The sequence below is a fragment of the Nematolebias whitei genome, chromosome 17 (assembly GCF_014905685.2).
Source record: "Nematolebias whitei isolate Nwh7 chromosome 17, NemWhi1, whole genome shotgun sequence".
NCBI lineage: Eukaryota > Metazoa > Chordata > Actinopteri > Cyprinodontiformes > Rivulidae > Nematolebias > Nematolebias whitei.
The window spans coordinates 38293692-38316120 of NC_056514.1; the positions used below are offsets into that span (position 1 = coordinate 38293692).

The following is a 22429-nucleotide window of genomic DNA, read 5'->3' on the forward strand; positions in this document are numbered from 1 at the left end:
CTGCAGAGATTCTGAAGCTGGTGGGAAACTCAACTCGTGACATCAGGAGGACCGGGATCTTCCCCCGGCACCTTCAGCTGTCCGTCTGTGGCAACGAGGAGCTCTGCAGACTGCTGGGAAGAGTGATCATCGCTCAGGGAGGAATTCTGTCCGGCATTTGGGCAGTCCTGCTGCCCAGGAGGACCAAAAGGCCCGCCGGATCTGACAGCAAGCTGGATCTGGGTGGACGGATCGGTATCTGTGGCCAGATCCTTCAGATTCACTGCAGGAGATCCTTCCTTCCCACAGCTATCAGCATCTAACAACTCTTGAATGAAACCAGGACGATGAGCTACGACAACACTTAATTTCCCTCTGGGATTAATAAAGTATTTTTGAACTGAATTGAATAAACCACACCTGGACCTGTCATTCTGTGTCTGTTTCTACTTCCTGTCCTCTCAAACCCAGCCGGTGGAAGCAGAAGGCTGCTCGTCCTGAGTCTGGTCCTGCTGGAGGTTTCTTCCTGTTATAAAAGAGTTTTTCTTTCCACTGTCGCCTTTGTGCTTGCTCAGCATGAGAGACTGTGACGAAGTGAAGATCCAACACAACCTGCTGCTTCTTTAGATAGAGAACTTTACTTTTTTACAACTTATGTTGTGATTTGGCACTATATGAATAAACTGAATTGAACATAATGAATCTAATAAAGACAAACAGTAAAATATAAAATACTGACAGACTGTAATATTTAAATATTAAATTTAAATTATTTGACGACAAAAATTGTCACTCAACTGCATTTTTGTTTAAAAATCAAGACCTCAAATATTTTTATCTTGCTCAGCTGTTGGCGAAAAACACTATTCCAAACTGTCTCAAAATGCTGGCGAAGGTTTTCGTTTTCCTTGGGTGAACATCAGGGCCTCGTTCTCGTGTCCCAGGAATTTTGAACATGTTCGAATATTTGGCACGACAGATTTTCTTTCAGATCGTCGTCGCGGTCGTCTGGAGCCGGGGCCAGAACCTTCTGTGTGAACTCTGTAAATCTAGAGTGCTGGAGATGTTCTTTTTTTTAGCAATAAGTTTCACTGGAAGTTTGCACTAACATGTCATGTAGTGTGATTTAAAATGAAAATTCACACATTTTGTTGCAATGTTGTGTCTCCAGCTGCTCCCTAGCAGTTGCAGCCAAGTGAATTACTACCTGACGTGTCCAAAGTGGCCTAAACGTCCTCTTTAAATCCATCATTTTATTCCTCACATTTCTGCAACAACGCAAAGCAGGAAAGGAGCAAGGCTCATTCAGAATCATAAACACGCCTACGTTATTAAAAACTACTACTACTGATAAGTTAACAAACCTGATCCGGTAACTTGTAACAAACATGCAAACAGTTGGTCGTGCCGCTCGGGTATAACTGCAGTTTAAACCAAAATAAACGGGAAGTTAAAGTTATCCACCCTGCATCTTTAAATCAGTGTTGTTAAAACACATAGTTGTAAATAAAGATTTAACTACTGCGCGCATTGCTAAAAATTACTTATTCAAACCTAAACTGTCTGGTCCAGGTCAAGGAGCCAGGAAAAAAAAATCTGCCTCAAAGCAGCGACTCAGAACCCAGATCCGAATATAAACCATAATCTGCTGGGTCTAAAACGCCTAAAAGCCACAATAAGAAACTCCAAAACCAACAACTTTGGTGCCAGAGCAGGATCCTGTTTGGTGGTTCTCTGTCGGAACAAAGCCAAGAGCATCAGAAAGAGAGATTTATACAAATCTTTGAGCTAAAATGAGCTGCTTGTTAAAACGAGCCCATCTGATGAAAAGAAAACGACTGCAAACCGTTTTGACACAAAGAACCAACAGGAGCTGAAGAGGAACAACATCTGATCTAACAACAAAAAAGGTTGAATCATGTCATCTGGACTTCGTTTTTTTGTTAAAAAGAAACGTTTCGCCCCTCATCCAAGAGGCTTCATCAGTCTGAGGCCTAGCCATCTGGTATTACCCAGAAGCCACCCTGACTCTTGTGTTCCAAGCCTGCCTCAGATACCCCTGAAGTCTGGCCTTTTCACTAATGGTTTCAAAAACACAAAGTTTGTTTTCTCAGTCATCCAGGTATATAACAACAAAAAAGGTTGAATCATGTCATCTGGACTTCGTTTTTGGACATCTGATCTAGTAATACAAGTGGGAGGTAAAACTAAAAAAGGTTAAAAAACAAAACGATTAACTTCTGTTCTGTAGCTGAAGACGTTTCGCTTCACGTCCAGGAGGCTTTATTAGCTCTAGAGATATCTGGAGTGTGAGGAGGTCCAAGCTTTATACAGCTGCCTGGTTATGTACTCTACTCAGCATCTGTGAGGTACATCATCTTCTTCTTTTGAAGACCACGAGGAGGGAAACGTGTCGGGAGACAGAGGGAGAAGAGGAAAGTCAAAATGTAGGACTGATGGTTTCAACTCTAAATGTGGGGACACTGACGGGCAAAGGTAGAGAGCTGGCTGGCATGATGCTGAGAAGGAAGGTAATGTTTTATGTGTCCAAGAGACCAAGTGGAAGGGCAGCAAGGCTCGCAGCCTTGGAGCAGGGTTCAAACTGTTTTACCATGGTGTGGATAGAAAGAGAAATGGAGTAGGGGTGGTCCTGAAGGAGGAGTTGGTAACGGATGTAGTAGAGGTGAAAAGAGTGTCAGATAGGGTGATGTGTCTGAAGATAGAAGTAGAAGGTCTGATGCTAACTGTTGTCAGTGGTTATGCTCCACACATCTGTTCCTTAATTTAAAGGAAAACAACTAAATGAGTAATAATGTTGTAAGGAGGAGGTGCAATAAAACAAGATGATAAAATATTAAAGAAAATGACAAGAAACGTTAGAAGATACTTTATATTGTGTGTAGATGTCTGAGGCAGCGCAGAGTGACGGATCCTGGCGAGCAACTTTATCCATCACCAGGTGTAATGGAGGAGCCAGGGGGTGGCCAGTGGTGGTCTAGATTAATCTTGGGCCACCACAAACATTGGAGGAAACTATACTTTTAAGCAATATAAAAACAGAAAGCAAAGATTCCTCAAATTATAGCGGTAGTTGGTTTACATAAGGTGGTTACCATTTTGGCAACACAAGTTTCAATAGTGACTGTTCCAACGTCTTGATGCAGTCACACCAAATCAGATGTCAGTACCTCACTTTTGTTTCTCTCAACATGGACAGACGGACAGAGGGTATTTCTCTTTTTGCTCCACAATTGGGGACGATGAGTTCAGGGACGTCCATGAGCTCTTGATGAATATACAGTATGTGTGTGTGGAGCTGTGTACGACTGGTATATGAACTGTAGGAGACAACAATGCTGTATCTACAGGTCATGTCTCCTCACAGACTCTATGGGATTCAACTGAAAGGCTGAAACGTGATGATTGCTGTGGAAGGAATGACCCGCACTCGGCTGCTGGGCTGGTTTTAGAGGCTGCCAGATCCAGTCAGCTCCTCTCGCCCAGTTTGCTGTTAAACTGGATTGACGAGGGGACTCAACGAGGCCGACTGCAGCAGAGACGAACAGGGAGGCGGGACAGAACGTGAATCTTACAGGAGCTCGGACCAGAGGGCCAAAGCCCGACAAACATCGGCTTCAGTTCAGCCGAGTGCTCGCTCTGACACACTTTCCAGGTGACTCAGTTACTCATGGTGTAAACAGTCTCAGTTCTTATGTTGCCCTCCGTGCCTCTGGTCCAGGTCAGTTCTGAACCTGCTGACACAGACTTGTTGCACAACGACTACAAGTCGTAAACAACGAGAACGGGTCTGTCTGCTGTCCACGCCGCGCTCCTCTGCAGAGCGTGTGCAGCTCTGTGGCTCACACAGGGAGGAAAAGCCTGAGGTAGCATTGATGCTGGTGTCCATGGCAACCCCCCTGCCCCCCCACCCTGAACTTAACTCCCCCATCTGTCATGGCTGCCAGCCAGTGGTACAGTTTTCTTGTATTTTCTCTCACGGGTGTGATGTGATAAGTCTCTTCAGTCTTTCTCTCGTCCCGGTCCGACTCAGAATAACCAGAGGGGGCCACGGAGCTGAGCTCTTCCTGACAGGCAGACAGGCTCAAACACAAAATAACCTCATGGAGACTCCAAACGTTTCCCTCATGCACCCCCTGCCTCTGAATAAATCCACAGACCATCTCAATACTTGGAGAAAACGTGACCCATTTAGGCTTAAGGTCACCGTCTGGCCTGTCCCCATCAGGCGCCGATTCGAGCCAGTCGGCGCCCCCGGGGGAGGACTCGGTCCGTCATTGGACGGCCTCTTCGACTGAAAAAAAAAAAAATCAATTTTTTCTTTTTAGTCTAACACCCTGTCCTCACAGTGTTTGCCCTTCAAGCTCAGAGAATCCAGATTTGGTCCCAAAAGCATCTTGTTTGTGTTTTTGGAAGGAAACCAGGAGAGGAAAGTGGATCATCTCCTGGAGGAGGAACCAGTCTGAAAACATTCAGTCCTCTTTGAGTCGTCCCTCTAACACCTGGATATTCCTTCTGCTGCTAAGAAATAGACAAGTAAAAGCAGGGGGGGGGGGGGGGGGCCCTGTTTGACAAGCAGGGGAAACTCATTCCATAGTCTTGGACAGAGAAGGCCCTGTCACCTCTGCGCTTAAGACGAGTTCCTGGAACTGTGAGAAGTAACTGGTCCACTGACCTCAGAGAACGTGGGGGGACATATGGCTGCAGCAGATCAGTGAGATTGGGTGTGTGTGTGTGTGTGTGTGTGTGCAGAACTGTTCAGTGATTTGAAGACATACAAGAGTATTTTGAACTGGATTTGAAGGTGAACCGGTAACCAGTACAGGGAGGCCAAAACTGGTGTAATGTGCTCTATTTTGCCTGTACTGGTAAAAAATCAGGCTGCCGTATTCTGGACCAGTTGCAGTCGTTCAGTGGAGGGCTGACTTATACCAAACAGGAGTGAATTGCAGTAATCAAGTCTGGATGTAATGAATGCATGTATTACTGTCTCCAAGTTATTTTTGGACAATGGCTTCAGTTTAGACAGTCGCCTCAACTGGAAAAAACAGGAATTAACAATCATGTTTACATGACAGTTAAGTTTCAAGGAAGGGTCCATTATCACTCCCAGATTAGTGACTCTTTGTTTCTCTAACGGGGCTAGAGCAGAAAGGCCAATGCAGTGGTTGATGATTGTATCGTTGAGAGGAACAACATGACTTCAGACTTCTTCTCATTGAAACTTAAGAAGTTTAAAGCCATCCAGTCTCTGATGTCAGCCAGGCAGTCAAGCAGAGGTTGAATAAAGCATGTACCATTGTGTCTTAGGGGGAAGTAAATTTGACAATCATCGGCGTAGAAGTGAAAGGGTATGTTGTGTTTCTGGAAAATAGCACCTAGTGGCAGCAGGTATAAAGAAAATAGAAGGGGACAGAGGATGGACCCCTGCGGTACGCCCCCTTTAAGCGCTGCCAATGCAGAACTAAAATCTATGATGAAGACGCAAAAGGATCTGTCAACTCGGTAGGATCTAAACCATTTGAGGGCTGACCCTGTGATGCCCACCCACTGCTCTAACCTAGCAATGAGGATCTCATGGTCGATGGTGTCAAAAGCAGATGTAAGGTCCAGTAAGACAAGGAGCAAAGAATCACCAGCGTCTGTAGACAGGAAGATGTCGTTAAAACCTTGAGTAGAGCAGTTTCAGTGCTGTGGAGAGGTTTAAAGCCAGACTGGACTAGTTCTAAGATGGCATGATCCTCTAGGAAGCATTTTAACTGGGACTCAACTATTTTTTCCAGTAGTTTAGCGACAAATGTTTAGTCTTCTTATTACTTTTAGCTAATGTTCTGCTACTTTAACTTTTTAATCTAATATTTTGCTACTTTTAGCTAGCTATTATTTATAGCTTTTAGAATATTTGCTCTAGTTTTGTCTTTTACTACCACTGTTCTGCTATTTTTAGTTTTTAGCTAGCCTTTTGCTATTTTAACTTGCTGTTTATTAATTTTAGCCATTGTTCTGCTGCATTTGGAGTTTAGCTATTGTTTTGTTAATTTTTACTTTTAGCTAGCCTTTTGCTACCTTTGGCCTTCAGCTAACCTTATAAAAAGGTGAGTACAACATTTTTTTTCCTGTAATTGTCTCAAAATTGTTGTAGTAGCCTCCAGCTCGTCTCAAGAGTCCTGCAGCTGATGGGTGCTCTCCTCCGACAGAAACATCAGAGGAAAATGTTTGTGTCTAAAAAATGCTAATATTTATTAAAATACTGTCCCAAAGCCGCCCGTCTTCATTTCAGAAGAGTACTCCACAACTAAATCATAAACACGAGGACAGCTTCCAAGGTGGACAACAGAGAAAGGATCACAGCCTAGATTAGTTTTGCGGCTTGCTGGTCGCAAAAACTTAGAATTCAGTGACTGGAACTAAAAATTAGTATTTTTTCTTGCAATTCTGAGTTTCTATCTTTCACACCATTGTGAGACATCACGAAGAGGGAAGAAAAAGAAATGTCACATCTTTAAGCATCTTTGAAAAGTTTAAATGTTATGGATATTTTGTCTGTTTCTATGGTAACAAGAATGATCTTTAGTAAGAAACACGTTTAAAAAAAACTCATTTTTAATTTGCTAGGTGTAGTTTTTGAGTAAGTGAGTAAGAAAATAAGGCCAAATTATTTATTTCAAGGATTAAAAAAAATAGTTTTAATCATTTAGGTACACAATTAAACACAGCTGATGTAGTTGAAGGCACCAGTGGCACAAATATGGAAATAAAAATCTATATTTTTATTATAAGGAGTATCTGAAACGCAAAAGGAAGTCCCTTGATTTTATTTATAAATCTGAAGGAAACATAAATACCCTACAATGTATCAAAACCAAACACACAAATGATGCACAAAACTGTAATTTCTTTGTAAAATAGTGTGTGAAATAATGAAGCATCACATCAAAAGGTTTTGTGTCAAGGCTTCGAGTTTTTTCACTGAAACAAATCTTTTTAGAGCTAAAAAAAAAAATCTCTAGAGAAACGCTGGAAGTAAAAAGTGATGTTTGTTTTGTTTCTCTCATCCGTTTCTAACTTGCTGCCCTTCAGTGTTAATCACAGATTTGTGCATTTTTCTCGAGACTCACACCTACGCAACAGCCTTAAAATAATCCAGAGCAGCTAAAAGGTGGAACACGGCTGCAGCAGCTTCATCGGGCTGCAGGGAAGGAAGTGGAACGATCGTTTCGGCACCAGTTTGCTGCAGTTCGGAGCTTCAAAGTGTGAAAACTGCCTGAAATGCTGTTTGAGCGCGGCTCTTTAATTAGCATGAAAGTTGTGCAATTTTAGAAGAACTGCAAAAATAACAGAAACTCAGGGGGAAAGCAGTTTTCATGGAAACTGTAGATATATGGCAGGAGTTAGGATGTTACATCAGTAAAAATCAAAGATTTAAAACATAAATATCCTGAGAAATTATTTCAGTATTTGACTTTTTGTCTGTAATAACACTAAAGAACAAAACTTAACTGTAAAGATATAAAAAAATTCATCTGCGTAAATCATAACAGTTTACGCTGTTCCTACACATTCTTTATTTTAACATTCCAGATGTTTGTCTTTTTTTTTTTTAATCAAACTTCCTATAATTTAACTCCAACTCATCAAGTCTGTGCAGTTTAGGACCTGCATGCTTTTGTAAAAACGTAGCTTGCTGTTAAGAAAGGTGGGCGATCATGTAATTTCAAGTCTTTGTTTTTCTGTTAGTAAAACAACAGTTGGCTGTGTTTTAATGAAACTCTTATAAAACAACCACTAGATGTAAAACAGATTAACTGTTCGAGTCGACTCAAGATGGCCGCCACAGATAAACAACCTCGGCAAGCACAAAAAGGCAGCGGGCGACGTGCATTCCTTCAGGAAAGATAGTTTTCCTGCATGTAGAAAAGGTTTTCTTCCTTTTTATAATTATTCTAGTCCCTAGCTAAGGTTTAATTATTAAAATCAATTTAGTGCATGTGTGCTTATCAAATACCACTTTTAAGATTTAAAGAAAGGATTTATGCGACATTTTTAAAGGTTTAATCTGAAAGATAACTTTACTGATTGATTTTTCATGTATATGAATGTTTCTATTCAGTGCCCTGAGACGACGACCTGTTGTGACTTGGAGCTACGGAAATAAACTGAACTGAATCGACACCATTTAGTTAAATTTTGAAGAAAAACACCATTTAAAAAAAAAGATTTAAAACATCCGCTTAGAAAAAGTTTTCTCTCTAGCTTGACCAGGTCGTAACTTTTGGATTTTAAAATATTTTTTGTTGTTTTAGGTGCATTTTAAAACAAGAAAAGTTTAAGAATTGTAACAAAACATTCTTGAAACATTGATTTATTTGATCGAGCTAATTTAAACAGAAATATCGATGTAGTCTGGCGCCTGAAATCAGTTCCGTTTGTCCACACGAGTCAACGGCGGACAATGTCTTTGACAATGTTTGTGTGCATTTGTGTTAGTGCACCGGACTGTCAGCAAAATATCTCATGAGCCACTGGTCTGATTTTAACAAAACCTTCAGGAAATAATCACAAGGTGCACGTGCACAAGTGATTAAACTCTGGAGCCAACCCAGTTCAAGATGATCGAAGCAACAACCCAACAATAGAAAACACAAAAATGGCTACAAGTCCGTGAACACTACAGCTAACGGTCATGGACAACACACACCGAGCTTTACTTCTCACAATATCACAAGTCAACTTTACAAGATTTACAACAGCAGCTGTTACCAAAGTGCTTAACTATAAAAATTAATGAGAGCAATTTAATTGAAAAATAAAATAAAAATGATAGTACTGAAAAAATATTAAATGAATCAAAAGAAAAACACAAAAGCACAGAACAATAAAATATGAAATCTAATTTTTGAGCAGAGATTTAAAAACAGGAAGTGAAGGGGCCCGTCTAATGTTGGGGGGGGGGGGGGGGGATCTCCTATGAGCTTCAACCAAAAGCAGCAGATCAGATGATCTCAGGGCCCGAGAAGGAACATATGGTTGAAGTAGCTCAGAGAGGTAAGGGTGTGTAAGTCCATTTACACAGTTAAAGGATAGCAGGAGAATTGTTAAATCTATTCTGGTACGAACAGGGAGCCAGTGAAGGGAGGACAAAACTGGTGTAATCAAACCTATAAAATCCTGTTAAGAGCCGAGCTGCAGCATTTTGGACGAGCTACATGGAGACCTGGCGGACCCCAACGTAGACTTTACAATAGTCCAGTCGGGCAGTGAAAAAGGCATGGAGTATTTTTTTTTTCAAGGTCAGATCTGGACAACACAAGACATTATTTTCAAGGTTTGACCAAAACAGCTGCAGCGAAAGGTAATTTTAGACTCCAACGCTGGCATGAAAGGCAGTGGGTGCGAAGCATTCTTATAAAGAACGCTTGACCTTTAATTTCAACATGTCAAGGATCAAAAAGTACTTTGCATTTTATAAACTACCATCACACACTTAAGATATGAATTACTTTACTTGAATTTCTACTGTTGCATCATTGTCATAGAGCCTTCAACACCTGAAGCCTACAGATGCATTCCTGAGGAAACACGAGAAGACAACTTGTGGGTAAAATCCTGGCAGCTTTGCCACACGACAGCTGCAGTTGCACTGTCCTCCTTCCCACAGGGCTGAAAACGACCGGAAAACAACTTCTGCGTCTCAACATCTCACCTCTGAAGAGATCAGAAGGAGATGAATCAAAACTGGAAATGTACAAATCAAAGGCAGCAGATGAATATCTATAGAAGGTGGCAGCTAACACCCACACAGCAGGAGGTTGGGTTGAGCCGACACCATGCTGGACCCGTTCTCTTCTTTAAACCGTAAAAACCAACGAGCTAAACCTTACTCACCAACCAGCCGAGTCTTAGACCTTTTCTAAAATGACACATGACCATCTTAAGACTCGGAGGAGTCAACCAAAAACACATCATCAATCAATACGCAATCACCGAGTCAAAGCAGATGAAGACGAGTCGCCACAATTAGCTGCTGGTTACTGAAGGGGTGACTGCTCGCTTCAAGTGGTTACGCCTCCAGTTCTCTTCATTAAAGCCAATCAATGTCTCCAGAAAGCTTTAATCTGTTCTCATGTCATAAGCAAAAAAAACCATAAGGTTTCTTTCAAGAGGTGCAGCGATTCAGAAAGAGTCACATCTGAGGTGGTCCTGAGTCATACCAGTATCAAATATTATTTTTTCCCCAAATCAAAGTTTAGAAAAAAAAAATCTCCTTGAATCGTCGGCTTTCGTGGTGGAGCAGTTTCTGCACCTGAATGATCCTAGGAGCTCTGCCCCTGGTAGGTGGAGGGGTGGGTAGCCTCCCAAGGCTGAATGGTCTTAGGTGATAGGCCAGACAAAGAGCAATTCCCAAAACTCGTGAACAGGAAAAGGCAAGGAGCTCGGTGTCCCTTGACAGGATGTGGGTTACTGGGGCCCCACCCTGGAGCCATGCTTAGAGGAAGGGTTTGTCGGCAAGCACCTGGTGACCAGGTCTCTAACCATGGGGACCGGTCGGGCTCTGCCCAGATGAGCAACATAGGTTTGTCTTCCTGTGGGTCCACAACCTGCAGGAGGGGCCATACGACACGCTCTGACCCCGACTTACCAAAGCTGGCTCTTAGGACACGCCTGGACACCTCCCTAGGGAGGTGCTTTGGGCAAGTCTGACTAGGAGTGGACCCCGGGGAAACCCAGGACACGCTGGAGAGACTATGTCTCTCAGTTGGCCTGGGAACGCCTTGGAGTCCTCCCAGAAGAGCTGGAAGAGGTGGCTGTGGAGGAAGATGTCTGGACCTGCTGCTCAAGCTGCTGCCCCCATGACCCAGAAGATGACTGACTGACTGACTGACTGATTGATTGATTGATTGGTGGATGGATGGATTGATTGATTTTATTCATCTTTATTTAATCAGGCAAATCCCACTGAGATCACAGAACTCTTTTGCAAGGGAGGCCTGGACCTGAAGTCAGCCTAACATGCATGTTTTTGGAAACCAGAGTATCCGGAGAAAATCCATGCAAGCACGACAAGAACATGCGAACTCCACACAGAAAGACCCCACGTCCAACTGGGGATTGAACCCAGGGCCTTCTTGCTGTGAGGCAACAGCGCTAACCACTGAGCTGTCGTGCTGCTGATGGGTGGATTGACTGATTGATGGAAAGTTTATAAAATATTAGGACATTTAAAATCTCCTTCATGTGTGGGCATTATGCAGAACCATGAGAATTAATTTATATAAACGTGATAAAACTTTAATCTGCAAACAGAACGATCACACAATGTAAAGAAGTTCTGCAGCCACTAATGAAGATGGTTGGTCTCAAACCAACTCTTCTAGGAGCTTCAAAGGAACTTTGAACTTCATCTAATTACAGAGATGGATTAATATGATAAGAGCCTTGACTCAGACCCTTTATGTCATTTGGAGTCACAAACAACAACAACAAAAAATAGAGTCACTGAAAACAACGAGGAAACTTTAATAACTGCACGAGTCACATTCTAGGAGGAGATATTTTTATTAGACGTCTCTCAGAAAAATAATATCTGATATTTTCCAAAGAAGCTTCGGACGAGTCCTGCTTGTTTTTAACTGTTGTAATGCCTCAAAGGGACTTTGGTGGTCGTGCGTGTGCGTGTGTGCATGTGTGTGTGGGGGGGTGGACATCATCGGGGCTCTTTGGCTCAGGTGAGCTTAGTGACATCATCTAGGGTATCATTGAGCAGGTTGGACTTTCTATTTCTGCGCTGTGTTTTGGTGACATTTGATTTTTTGTTTGGTCGTTGATGTTGCACGACTTTTTGGTCGCCTGGGACATTTGGCTGTTTTGGGGTGTGCGCATGTTGTGCACTGTAGTGCGTGGTTTCCACTCTCTGGGACTTGAAATCCTCCATCGAGCCCCTTCAGGGTGCTCACCCGGGCTTCCCTGGACTCACTTTTCTTGGTGTTCTCGTCGGGTCTGCGGGTCTTTCCGATTTGTCGCGTGTCCTTCGTGGAATTCTGTGGGGATGTGGATTTTTGCGGGTGCAGCCGTCTCATGACTCGGGGGGCTTACGGAGTCTGGCTTGTGGTTTTCACGCAGCGGCTGTGTGTTTGCAGTTTGTCTGCCTCTTGTTGGCTTGGGGGTCGGGGGCGGTGGATGAGGGTGTGTTGGTAGCGTTGGCGTTCCTCTTGGTTCTCGATGCTCTTCTCGTGCAGCTCCTGCAGCATCGGGGGGTTCTGGGTTGCACTGACGCCCCTCAACGTTTCTTTAAGGATTCTCTGGTTCTGTTATCATTATCAATAAGACTCAACAACAACTGTCTACGTCTTATTCTGTTAATCACTATTCTTATTAACTTTTTAAACTATCATTGCCGTCAGTAATTATGGTTTTAATACCTTTAAATGTAGATTTCATCCCATATTTTACAGATTAATGTGCAACAGCACACCAACACATGAGAATACAAGTTATGAAAACTGTTCATTAAACAAATGCTTTATTTTCATTTGTGTAAACGCTGTATGTTTTGTCCTTTTCCATTATCAACGTATTTTGTTTTGTTGCGCGTTTTCTCTTTTTGTGTACCGTGTTTTGTTCTTACAGTCCACTGTAACTGTTGCCACTTCATGAAATAATATATAAAACCCACATTTTGTAACGCCTAAAGCTTTGTGGCTCAAGGCGGTATTAAAAACTCAAGGTCTAAAAAAAATGTAAAGCTGCTCAATGAACATGTAAAGGATTATAAATTTAAAAATATGTATATGTAAGAGGACAAACCTCTTCGTGTTGTACATCCTTGGCTTTACTTTGCAGTTCATCTATACGTGTAATAAATAGTAATAAAAGTTAAAGCAAAATACAAGAGTTAGGCTTGAAAACGTCAAACATTTGGGAATCGCATTTGAAGCCTCACGTGAGGTTGTTTTTCTTTAACATTTAATTAAACTGAAATCAAAACATTTCTCTGACCAATCAGCCGGAGGTCAGTAGATGTGATGGGACAATAAAGAAGCTCCAGTGAAAAGCAAGAACCATTGAAACAGGAGGAGAAACTGGAGACATGAGAGTGCAGAGGACAAAGAGATGGAAGGTAAGGAGATGGACAGCAGGTGGGAAACGAAGACAGCAGGAAGAAGTAAAGGGAGGAGGACTGACACTGAGATGGGAGGAGGAGAAAAGAGAGGAGGTGGAGGAGGAGGTCTGTGCTGAAGGAAGCAATAATTGGCCTGACAGTGGGAGATGGTGTGCTGCTGTTGCTGGGTGGAACATGTGTTTCAGGGGGTGGGGGAGGGTTATAGACCCAGTAGAGGTCACTGAAGAGATGGAGGCTCTTACTGTACCACCTCAGCTGCACAGCACTTTACTTGAGCCGTTAACATCCACCGAGCGCCTGATGATCGTCTAAAGTAAAAGCACAAAAGGGTTTTATGCTCACAGGTAAAAGTGAAGCTCCCGTGGGGATGTAGAGCGACCGCGTGGAGGATTTGATAAAATGCACGTCAATACATGGACATACGTGCACACAGTGATGAGACCCAGCTACAACAAGAGGAAGGAAGTGTTTCACTTACAGGTGCTGGTCATAAAATCAGAACATCATGAAAAAGTTGATTTATTTCAGTAATTCCATTCAAAAAGTGAAACTTGTACATTATATTCATTCAGTACGCACAGACTGATCTATTTCAAATGTTTATTTTAATGTTGATGATTATAACTGACAACTAATGAAAACCTCAAATTCAGCATCTCAGAAAATTAGATTATTATTTAAGAACAATAAAAAAAGTATTTTTAGGAATGTTGGCCAACTGAACTGTATAAACATAAAAAGTATCAGCATGTACGTCACTCAGTACTTAGTTGTTGCTCCTTTTGTCTGGATTACTGCAGCAATGCAGCGTGGCATTGAGTCAATCACTGCTCAGGTGTTCTGAGAGCCCAGGTTGCTCTGTGGCCTTCAGCTCTTCTGAATTGTTGGGTCTGGTGTATCACATCTTCCTCTTCACATTACGTTAAGGTCAGGTGAGTTTGCTGGACTATTAAGAACAGGGACACCATGGACCTTAAACCAGGTACTGGTAGTTTGGCAGTGTGTGCAGGTGCCAAGTCCTGTTGGAAAATGAAATCTGCATCTCCATAAAGTTGGTCAGGAAGCATGAAGTTCTCTAAAACTTCCTGGTAGATGCTGTGTTGACCTTGGACCTCAGAAAACACAATGGACCAACACCAGCAGATGACATGGCACCCCAAACCATCACTGACTGTGGAAACTTGACACTGGACCTCAAGCAACGTGGATTCTGGGCCTCTCCTCTCTTCCTCCAGACTCTGGGACCTTGATGTTTAAAGGAAATGTAAAATTTACTTTAATCAGAAAATAGAACTTTGGACCACTCAGCAGCAGTCCCAGGCGAGACTCTTCTGACACCGTTTCTTGTTCAAGAGCGCCTTGACACAAGGAATGCGACAGCTGAAACCCTTGTCTTGCATACGTCTGAGCGTGGTGGTTCTTGGAGCACTGACTCCAGCTGCAGTCCACTCTTTGTGAATCGCCCCCACATTTTGGAATGGGTTTTGTTTCACCATCCTCTCCAAGGTGCAGTTATCCCTCTTGCTTGTAAATTTTTTTCTACCACATCTTTTCCTTCCCTTTGTCTCTCTATTAATGTGTTTGGACACAGAGCTCTGTGAACAGCCAGCCTCTTTAGTAATGACCTTTTGTGTCTTGCCCTCCTTGTGCAAGGTGTCAATAATAGTCTTTTGGACAACTGTCCAGTCAGCAGTCTTCTCCATGATTGTGTAGCTACAGAACTAGACTGAGACCATTTAAAGGCCTTTGCAGGTGTTTTGAGTTAATTAGCTGATTAGAGTGTGACACCAGTTGTCTTCAGTATTGAACCTTTTCACAATATTCTAATTTTCTGAGATACTGAATTGGGGTTTTTCATTAGTTGTCAGTTATAATCATCAACATTAAAATAAAACAAACATTTGAAATATATCCGTCTGTGTGTAATGAATTAATATAATATACAAGTTGCACTTTTTGAATGGAATTACTGAAATAAATAAACTTTTTCATGATATTCTGATTTTATGACCAGCATCTGTATATTCACTTACATATAAGTGCACAGGCTAAAGAAAGAGGAAATTAAGTTGTTGTAAAAATAATGAATGCCAAATTTATAATAGAAAACCCATTAAGCTAACTGCGCTGAGCCTTTCATTTAATTTACGGCCATGATCTGTTTGTAATTATAATCCGATTCACTGCAGAAGGAACTCGTTAAGCGATCAGGGACTGAGGCTGTGCTAAGACGCGTTTAGCGTCTAAACAGGAGCCTAAAAGGCAAAGTTCAGAGCGTGAATCTGCCTGATCAGGAAGCTGAGAATTAAACGGCAGAAATGTTCATAAATGAGGTAATGGCATTCCAAACAGTTCACCGAGGAACGCAATTAAAAATCAGAGGAAGAGAATTTTCCAGGAGAAACAGGTTCTTGTAAATAGTAATGACTTTAATAAAGCAACACTTCTTTTCATATGAAAGATTTTAAATTGACTCGTTTTGTTCCAGAGAGCTGATTTTGTCAAAGGGTGAAATTTAAAAACATCTGTGCAACTCTGTTCATGAGTGTCGAGTTTATCCGACAGGAAAACTCAGCAACATCAAGAAAACAAAGTCATCAGCGGCTCATTTGACTCAACTTAAGTTCGCTTGATAAAACGAGAAGAAATGTGGAATTTGGCCGAGCTCAAAGGAACTTTAACTTATTCAGGTTTTCAAATGTTTATCAAGCTAGAATTTTATTTTGAAGATGAGAATTAAGAGAAAACTTGTAGCTTTCATCTGAAAGATTAAAAATTATACTGCGACCCTAGTTATTTTATTTAAACCTTAACCTGATGTTTTGTGTTGGGATTTGTTTAAACTGTAGGTTTCAGCATCTTTGTTTTTTTTTTACTTTAGGTTTGCAACGACTTAAACTCAACGATTGCTGAAGTTTTAGAAACTGCAAAACAAAAACTCAAAACTCGTGTTTTGGTTCTATAAACTTTAGGTTATAATTTTAAGTTCTGTGTTTGCTAAACCTAAAGTTTTAGTTTTGGGGTTTTCAAAACTTTACATTTGGGCTCTTAAAGTATTGGGTTACATAAAACTAAACTTTTGGTCCTGTTTAACTAAAGCCCAAGTTAGAATAGAATTCAAAATCTTGCTTCTAACCTACAAAGCCCTCAACAACCTAGCTCCATCTTATATTACAGACCTTGTCGTTCCATATTTTTCTAACAGAGCACGTCGCTCTCAGACTGCAGGTTTACTTGTGGTTCCTACAGTTTCCAAAAGCAGAACGGGAGGAAGATCTTTCAGTTCTCAGGCTCCTCTCTTGTGGAACCAACTTCCAGTTTCTGTCTGAGGCCGACACAATGTCCAGTTTAAGACTGGGATTAAGACTTTTTTTAAAATAAATTCTATAGTTAGTGTTGACTTGGTCTTCCTGAGCTATACCTTAGTCCAGCTGCTATAGGTTTACACTACTGGAAGTCAAATTGACCACGTCCTCTCTCTTCGCTGACTCTTTACTTGCTCTACTCTACCCGTTTTTATTTGTAATTATTTTTATCTTAAGTTTTTTGCCTTTCCTCCTATAGAAAGTTCATCTGGACGTGTCATTCTGTGTTCGTTTCTCCTTCCTGTTCCTCTCAAACCAGCCGGTCGAAGCAGAAGGTCGCTCATCCTGAGCCTGGTTCTGCTGCAGGTTTCTTCCTGTTAAAAGGGAGTTTTTTCTTTCCACTGTCTCCTTTGTGCTTGCTCAGGATGGGAGACTGTGACGGAGTGAAGATTCAACACAATCTGCTGCTTCCTTAGGTTGAGAACTTTTATTAATTGGCTTTTTTTTTTAATCTAAGTGAATGTTTCTGTTCAGTGCACTGAGATGACTTCTGGTGGGACTTGTAGCTATAGAAATATACTGGATTAAATTAAGATTTGGTTTATTTAAACAGAATGCTTTGGATCACGTGAACCTCATGTTTGGGTTTATGTTTTAGTTTTTTTTTGCTAACGGTTTGAATTTTCTAAATTTGAACATTTGACTTTGGGTTTTGAGTTGAGGTTTAGGGTTACCAAAACAAAAAGCTGTAGTTTAAAAATTTATTTTATTTTGAGGGAAATAATTTCTTTGTTTTTCATCCCAACACAGCTTCAGGTAACATTAAAGCCAGGGACGAAACTATCGACTAAAATGATTTTTCTCCAACTGTTTAAACAAAATGAAATTTAGCTCCAAACATAATGAACAAATTAAAGAGGTGTGACTCTCAACACTTTACTGAAGCAGCGTCAGCACTTTTCAGTTTACGTAAAGATAACTTCATCCTGCATTTGTCCCAAACATGTGCTAACTGAGCTTGTGTCTGCATCTAAATGCCACATGTGTTACTAATATTAGTGCCGACAGGTCTGCAGCACACCAGACTAATTGTTTTTGCCCTTGTGGGCGAGATTAAAAAAAAAGAAGGTGGAGCGAGAAGATGGCCGGCTCTCAGTGGATCTGGGTTCTCTGCAGTGGAAAAGTAGGTCACCTAAGCTCACACACCCATCGCTCTCATCCACATACGACCTCCGAGACAAACGTCTCGTTTCTGCACCTGTAAGCATTACGTGTATTTACAGAGTCAGCACGCATAAACACATTGTCACAGTAAGAAAAACAAACGCTCGGGCCTGGCCACTCGCCATCCGTCACTCCACCAGGCCGCTGTCCTCCCTCAGGCTGCAGCGTGTTGATGTGACGAAACCGACTTCACAGCACGGAGTCTCGTCTGTGTGTGAATAAAATCTGCTAATACGAGCTGTTAAAATCAGATGGGTTGGGCAGGTCATCTTAATCTAAAAGCATCAGACGGTAAATGAGACACGAGCTCATCGACGTGGGTCAAACCTGTTTTATCACACGTTCTCTCACACGTTTCGCCATCATCAGGTTTTGAGATGTGCCGTTATTATCCGCAGCCAGCGAGGTTATTAATGGATCACATGCGAATCCAGGCGAGCATGGATCCGATGGTTGCCATGGAAACTGCATCCGCAGCGCCCCAGAAAGGAGGGAGAAAGAGAGTGTGCCAGGAGGAGGAGGGGGAACGAGTGGAGGAAAACAAGAGGGGGAGGGGGCGGAGCTCCAGCAGCAGTGAAGCGAGAGACGGATGGAGGAGGAGAAAACGGAGACGAGGGATTGAGTTAAAAAAAAAAAAAAAAAAGGGAAGGGGAGAGATGCCCACTGGAATCAGTGAGAGATATTTGATTCAGCAGAAAGGTTGACCTTGAAGAGGACAAAGACCGATCGTCTCCACACTAACGTCTGGTTTTCTTGTCGGTCCTCTCTGCCAGCTCCAGCTCATCCTTTTTTAATCATAAATGATCTTAATGGCATCTCTGGTTCAGTCGTATGAATGTGCAGTTAAAAGACAAACCTGACTACTTCAACAAAATGAGGTGCCCTTGTTTAATTTAGAATGTTTTTTTTATTTTATTTATTCTAATCCCCTATAAAAAGTGCACTTTCAGGATGTTGGTGATTTTTGTCTGGTCTGAATCTGGCCCCAAACTAAAGCTTGTCCTGTGAAGTCACACTGCAGGAATCTTTGTTTTATTTATTTGCCATTCACAAAAACTCGATTATTTGTCGATAAACATCCGGTAATGAAATGATGCTGGTGCTCCCGGCAGATGAGCGAGAGAAAAGTGAAACCTGCTCATAAAGAAAAGGAGATAAAATCCTAATACTGTGCTTTAAAATGATCATCTCTACAAATAACCAGATTAAATGTTATAAAAGAAAAAAGTCATTGGGTTCAGTGCACACGAGAGTAAAATATTTATCACACACTGATGGGAAAATAATGAACTAAACACACGTCAGCAGATTCTCCAGACTGAGACAATTCCTGAACCAACAATCAGGTTTAGACTAAATCAATAAAACTTTACGTGCTCATATAACTGCCCTCATCCGTCTCACTTTTTGTATTTATTTTAACGTTTGTGGTTTCTTCCTCTCATCTCAACACTTTAAGTACCCACTACTCTCCAAGGACGTGCCGAATCTGTCCCTGCGGTGTCAGAAACCGACAGCGTGGTGGTTAAACGGTAAAAGAGGGAGGTGGCAGGAGCAGAAAATGACCGTATCACTGTGACAGATCAATGCAGGCGACGTGCGGCGCTGATTCATACAATCGGGGGGAGGAGGCGGCGAGGTGAAGGATCTAAGTGGGTGGAAAATGAGGACAAAAGCTGCGGAGGAGGTTACAGGAGAGTGGAGGAAAGCATGAATGGATGCAGCCACGCTCGGAGACGTTTAGCAGGAAGTAGATCTACACACATCAGTCAGAGACACACCTGAAGGGTTTACAGCAGAGAGAGGAAATAAAGCAGACAGGAGGCCCAACAGCTCCCAGACTGCAGTAAGAAGCGCCCAGGGTTGAAGAGGACTAAGAACTAAACCTCAGAGAAAGAAGAGGTTTCATCCATTGTTGCACCCAAAACTACTTCTGCATCTGTTATGATACTTTAAAGAATTCAGCTTATTCAGGAGGAGCTTCAAAACTTCTATCATTTCAGAGTTCAGTAGTTTCTCGTCTATCACGGGGGATCCGTACCCTGAAGACCCGCGATAAGTGAAAAAAACGCAAAGTAGGAATATTAGTACAAGTAATAAGTACGGGTAGTAGTTCATTATATATGTATATATGTATATATGTATATATATATATATATATATATATATATATATATATATAAACAAACACACAGTCAGTGTGTTTTCATTAGTAGCTGTGGTCTCTGACAGAGGTGGGGGCTGTCAAACTGTAAAGAAACAACCCTGCACTTTCCTTTTTGTGTCTGCTTGCACAACGGAACGACAGGGAGACTGCAGGAATCACACAGAGAGGGGATTCCAAGGATGATGGGGCGATCTTGGACTCAGAGTTAGACGGACTGCAAGAGAGAGAATGTGCCGCCTCACTGTAATCCACACATTTTGATCATCCTTATTGCCACCTCTCAAAGCACTCTGTTTGTCTCGCTTTCACTCAAAGAGAGTAACTTAGAGAGTAACTTAGCATAAATACGCTGCTTTTTGTGATGAGAAAACTTGCAGCGTTCCACCTGTGAGAACTGAGGCAGAGCATGAATAATTCAACAAGGAGCTATTTTTACGTTTCGGCTCTCGGCAAAGGCTCTCAGTTTGAACTGAGGTGGAAGTCTGGGATGCAGAACTTCACAGGAAACTACTGAACAATAAAAATAAAAGATATCCACTAATAGAAACGTAAAAAACTATAAATTATATCAAAGTTCATGCTCAGTAATCCAGGTACAAATCCAACAAAGTTCAACAAGCAGTTATGGCCGTCATTCAGTCCTGAAGCAGTTCTGAAGATTTAGTGATCAGACTCTGCTCAGTTATGAATAAAAACAATAAAACAAAAACTGTGGTTGTAATAAACAAATTGTTCAACATTCATATTTCACTGGCAGAAGAACCAGGAAACAAGAAGGAATTACATTTAATATTTCATGATGGCATGATTTAGGGACATTTATACAGAGTTAAATACTTATTTATTAAAAAACTGCCAACTGTACAATAAACTTATGTTGTTGTGCTACATAATATGTGTAGCTGACTATCACAGTTGGATGAAAAATTCATTCCGTAAAAAAAAGGTTAAAATTTTTTGAAGATGATGCGGGTAACAAATAATTAAGTAAATCTGGATCAAATACAAAAGTGTATTTGACATCTAGATCAATAAAAAGTCACTTTTATATTAAATTTAACCTGTGGACAGACAGATTAGGTGTTTAAATGTAACCGTAGCAACCCACAGACTTGTAGACCAACAATTATTAAGAGTCAGACGTGGGACAGTCAAAGAGTTAGTGTTAATAATCCACCACCTGGAAAACAAAAGTGTGAGAAATAATTTTAATTTAATGCTATAATATATAAGAATATGCTGCAGAAAAACTCACTCAGGACAGAAAATAAGTATAGGACCGCACATTATTTGATAACTTATCGTTGCAATATCACTGATAATAATATTAATTTCATAAAGAACTGCAATAAATCACAGCTTGTTATATTTCAAGGATCATGAATTCATGATCTGCTTCGGGTGTGCGACCGAATTCCAGTCAAATAGTTTGTGCTGGTAAATCAGACTGTGTAGTTGTGGAGTGAGTGAGTGAGTGAGTGAGTTTCCTTGCTTCCTTCATCCATTCATCCATCCATCCATCCATCCATCCATCTTCTACCACTTATCTGACTGAATAGCTGAAAACTATACAAAGGAACCCAACGTGATTTTCAGAAATAAATATCTGGACGATGATTTTGTTTTTGTTCTATTTTGTTCGTGCCGCTGCTGCTCGGCGTAATGTTCTTGCACTACTAGTGTTTAGTGTATTCTTAGTTCATATATTAGATCTTATTACGGTTTTTCTTTACAATTTATACTTTTGTTGGACGTAACTGGGACCCAGTGCACACAGTTTCGTTCCACCTCATGTACCACGTGTGATGCGAATGACAAATAAAGAACCTTAACCTTAAACCATAAAGCAGACGTGGACAACTTAAGGCCCGAGGGCCAAAAGTGGTCCTTGGACAATCTCCCATCAGGCCCCCCAATATCATTAGTTTAAAAACAAAACAAACAAAAACAGCAATTAATCCATGAGACTTAAGGAAATTTAAATCAAACATCTTAAGCAAAAACTTTTTTAAAAACATTTTTGAAGTCGTGGTGGTTCCAGAACTAGACTGAACTTTAAACACTTAGAAACACAAATGTATACGTTTGCATTTTTCTGCTAACATGTTAAGCTAACGTGTATAATATATAGTCACAACTGCCGGTTCACAGAATACGTCTTATATTCCTAAAGAATATTGAAGAGTTGTTTCATAAAGCATGCTAACTACGCTACAAGACAAAGACTGAAAAAAGTCTTCTAGATTATCTGTCAAAGAAAATTTATTCTCCAATTCTGTATGCAGCCGTTTAATTGCTTTAAACGTCTTGTGGCGTTGTCCACCTCTGCAAAGTAATCCTCATACCTTCCAGGACTTGCGTCTCAGTAAAGCCACACCCCCCTGAACTCATCTGTTCTCTGATTGGATCGTTAAACCTGTGATTGACAGGACGTTGACCAATCGGCTGAGAGGAAGAAACACCCGCTCTTAATTTGTACTTGTAAAGTGAAACTCACGCAGAGCTTCACAGCGGGGCTGATGTCCACCACACCTGGTTCAGGCGACGCTCAGGACGGAAGCAGCGCGAGGAAAATGTTTTATTGCAACTGATGTGCATGCAGCTCTAATTAAAACA

General features: G+C 41.4%; 1 protein-coding gene across 1 annotated transcript in view; it reads right to left on the reverse strand.

Annotated features, from left to right (window-relative positions):
* Positions 1 to 22429, reverse strand: part of myo1d (myosin 1D) — a 130565-nt gene that overhangs the window by 1272 nt on the left and 106864 nt on the right. The gene's annotated exons all lie outside the window — the stretch shown is intronic.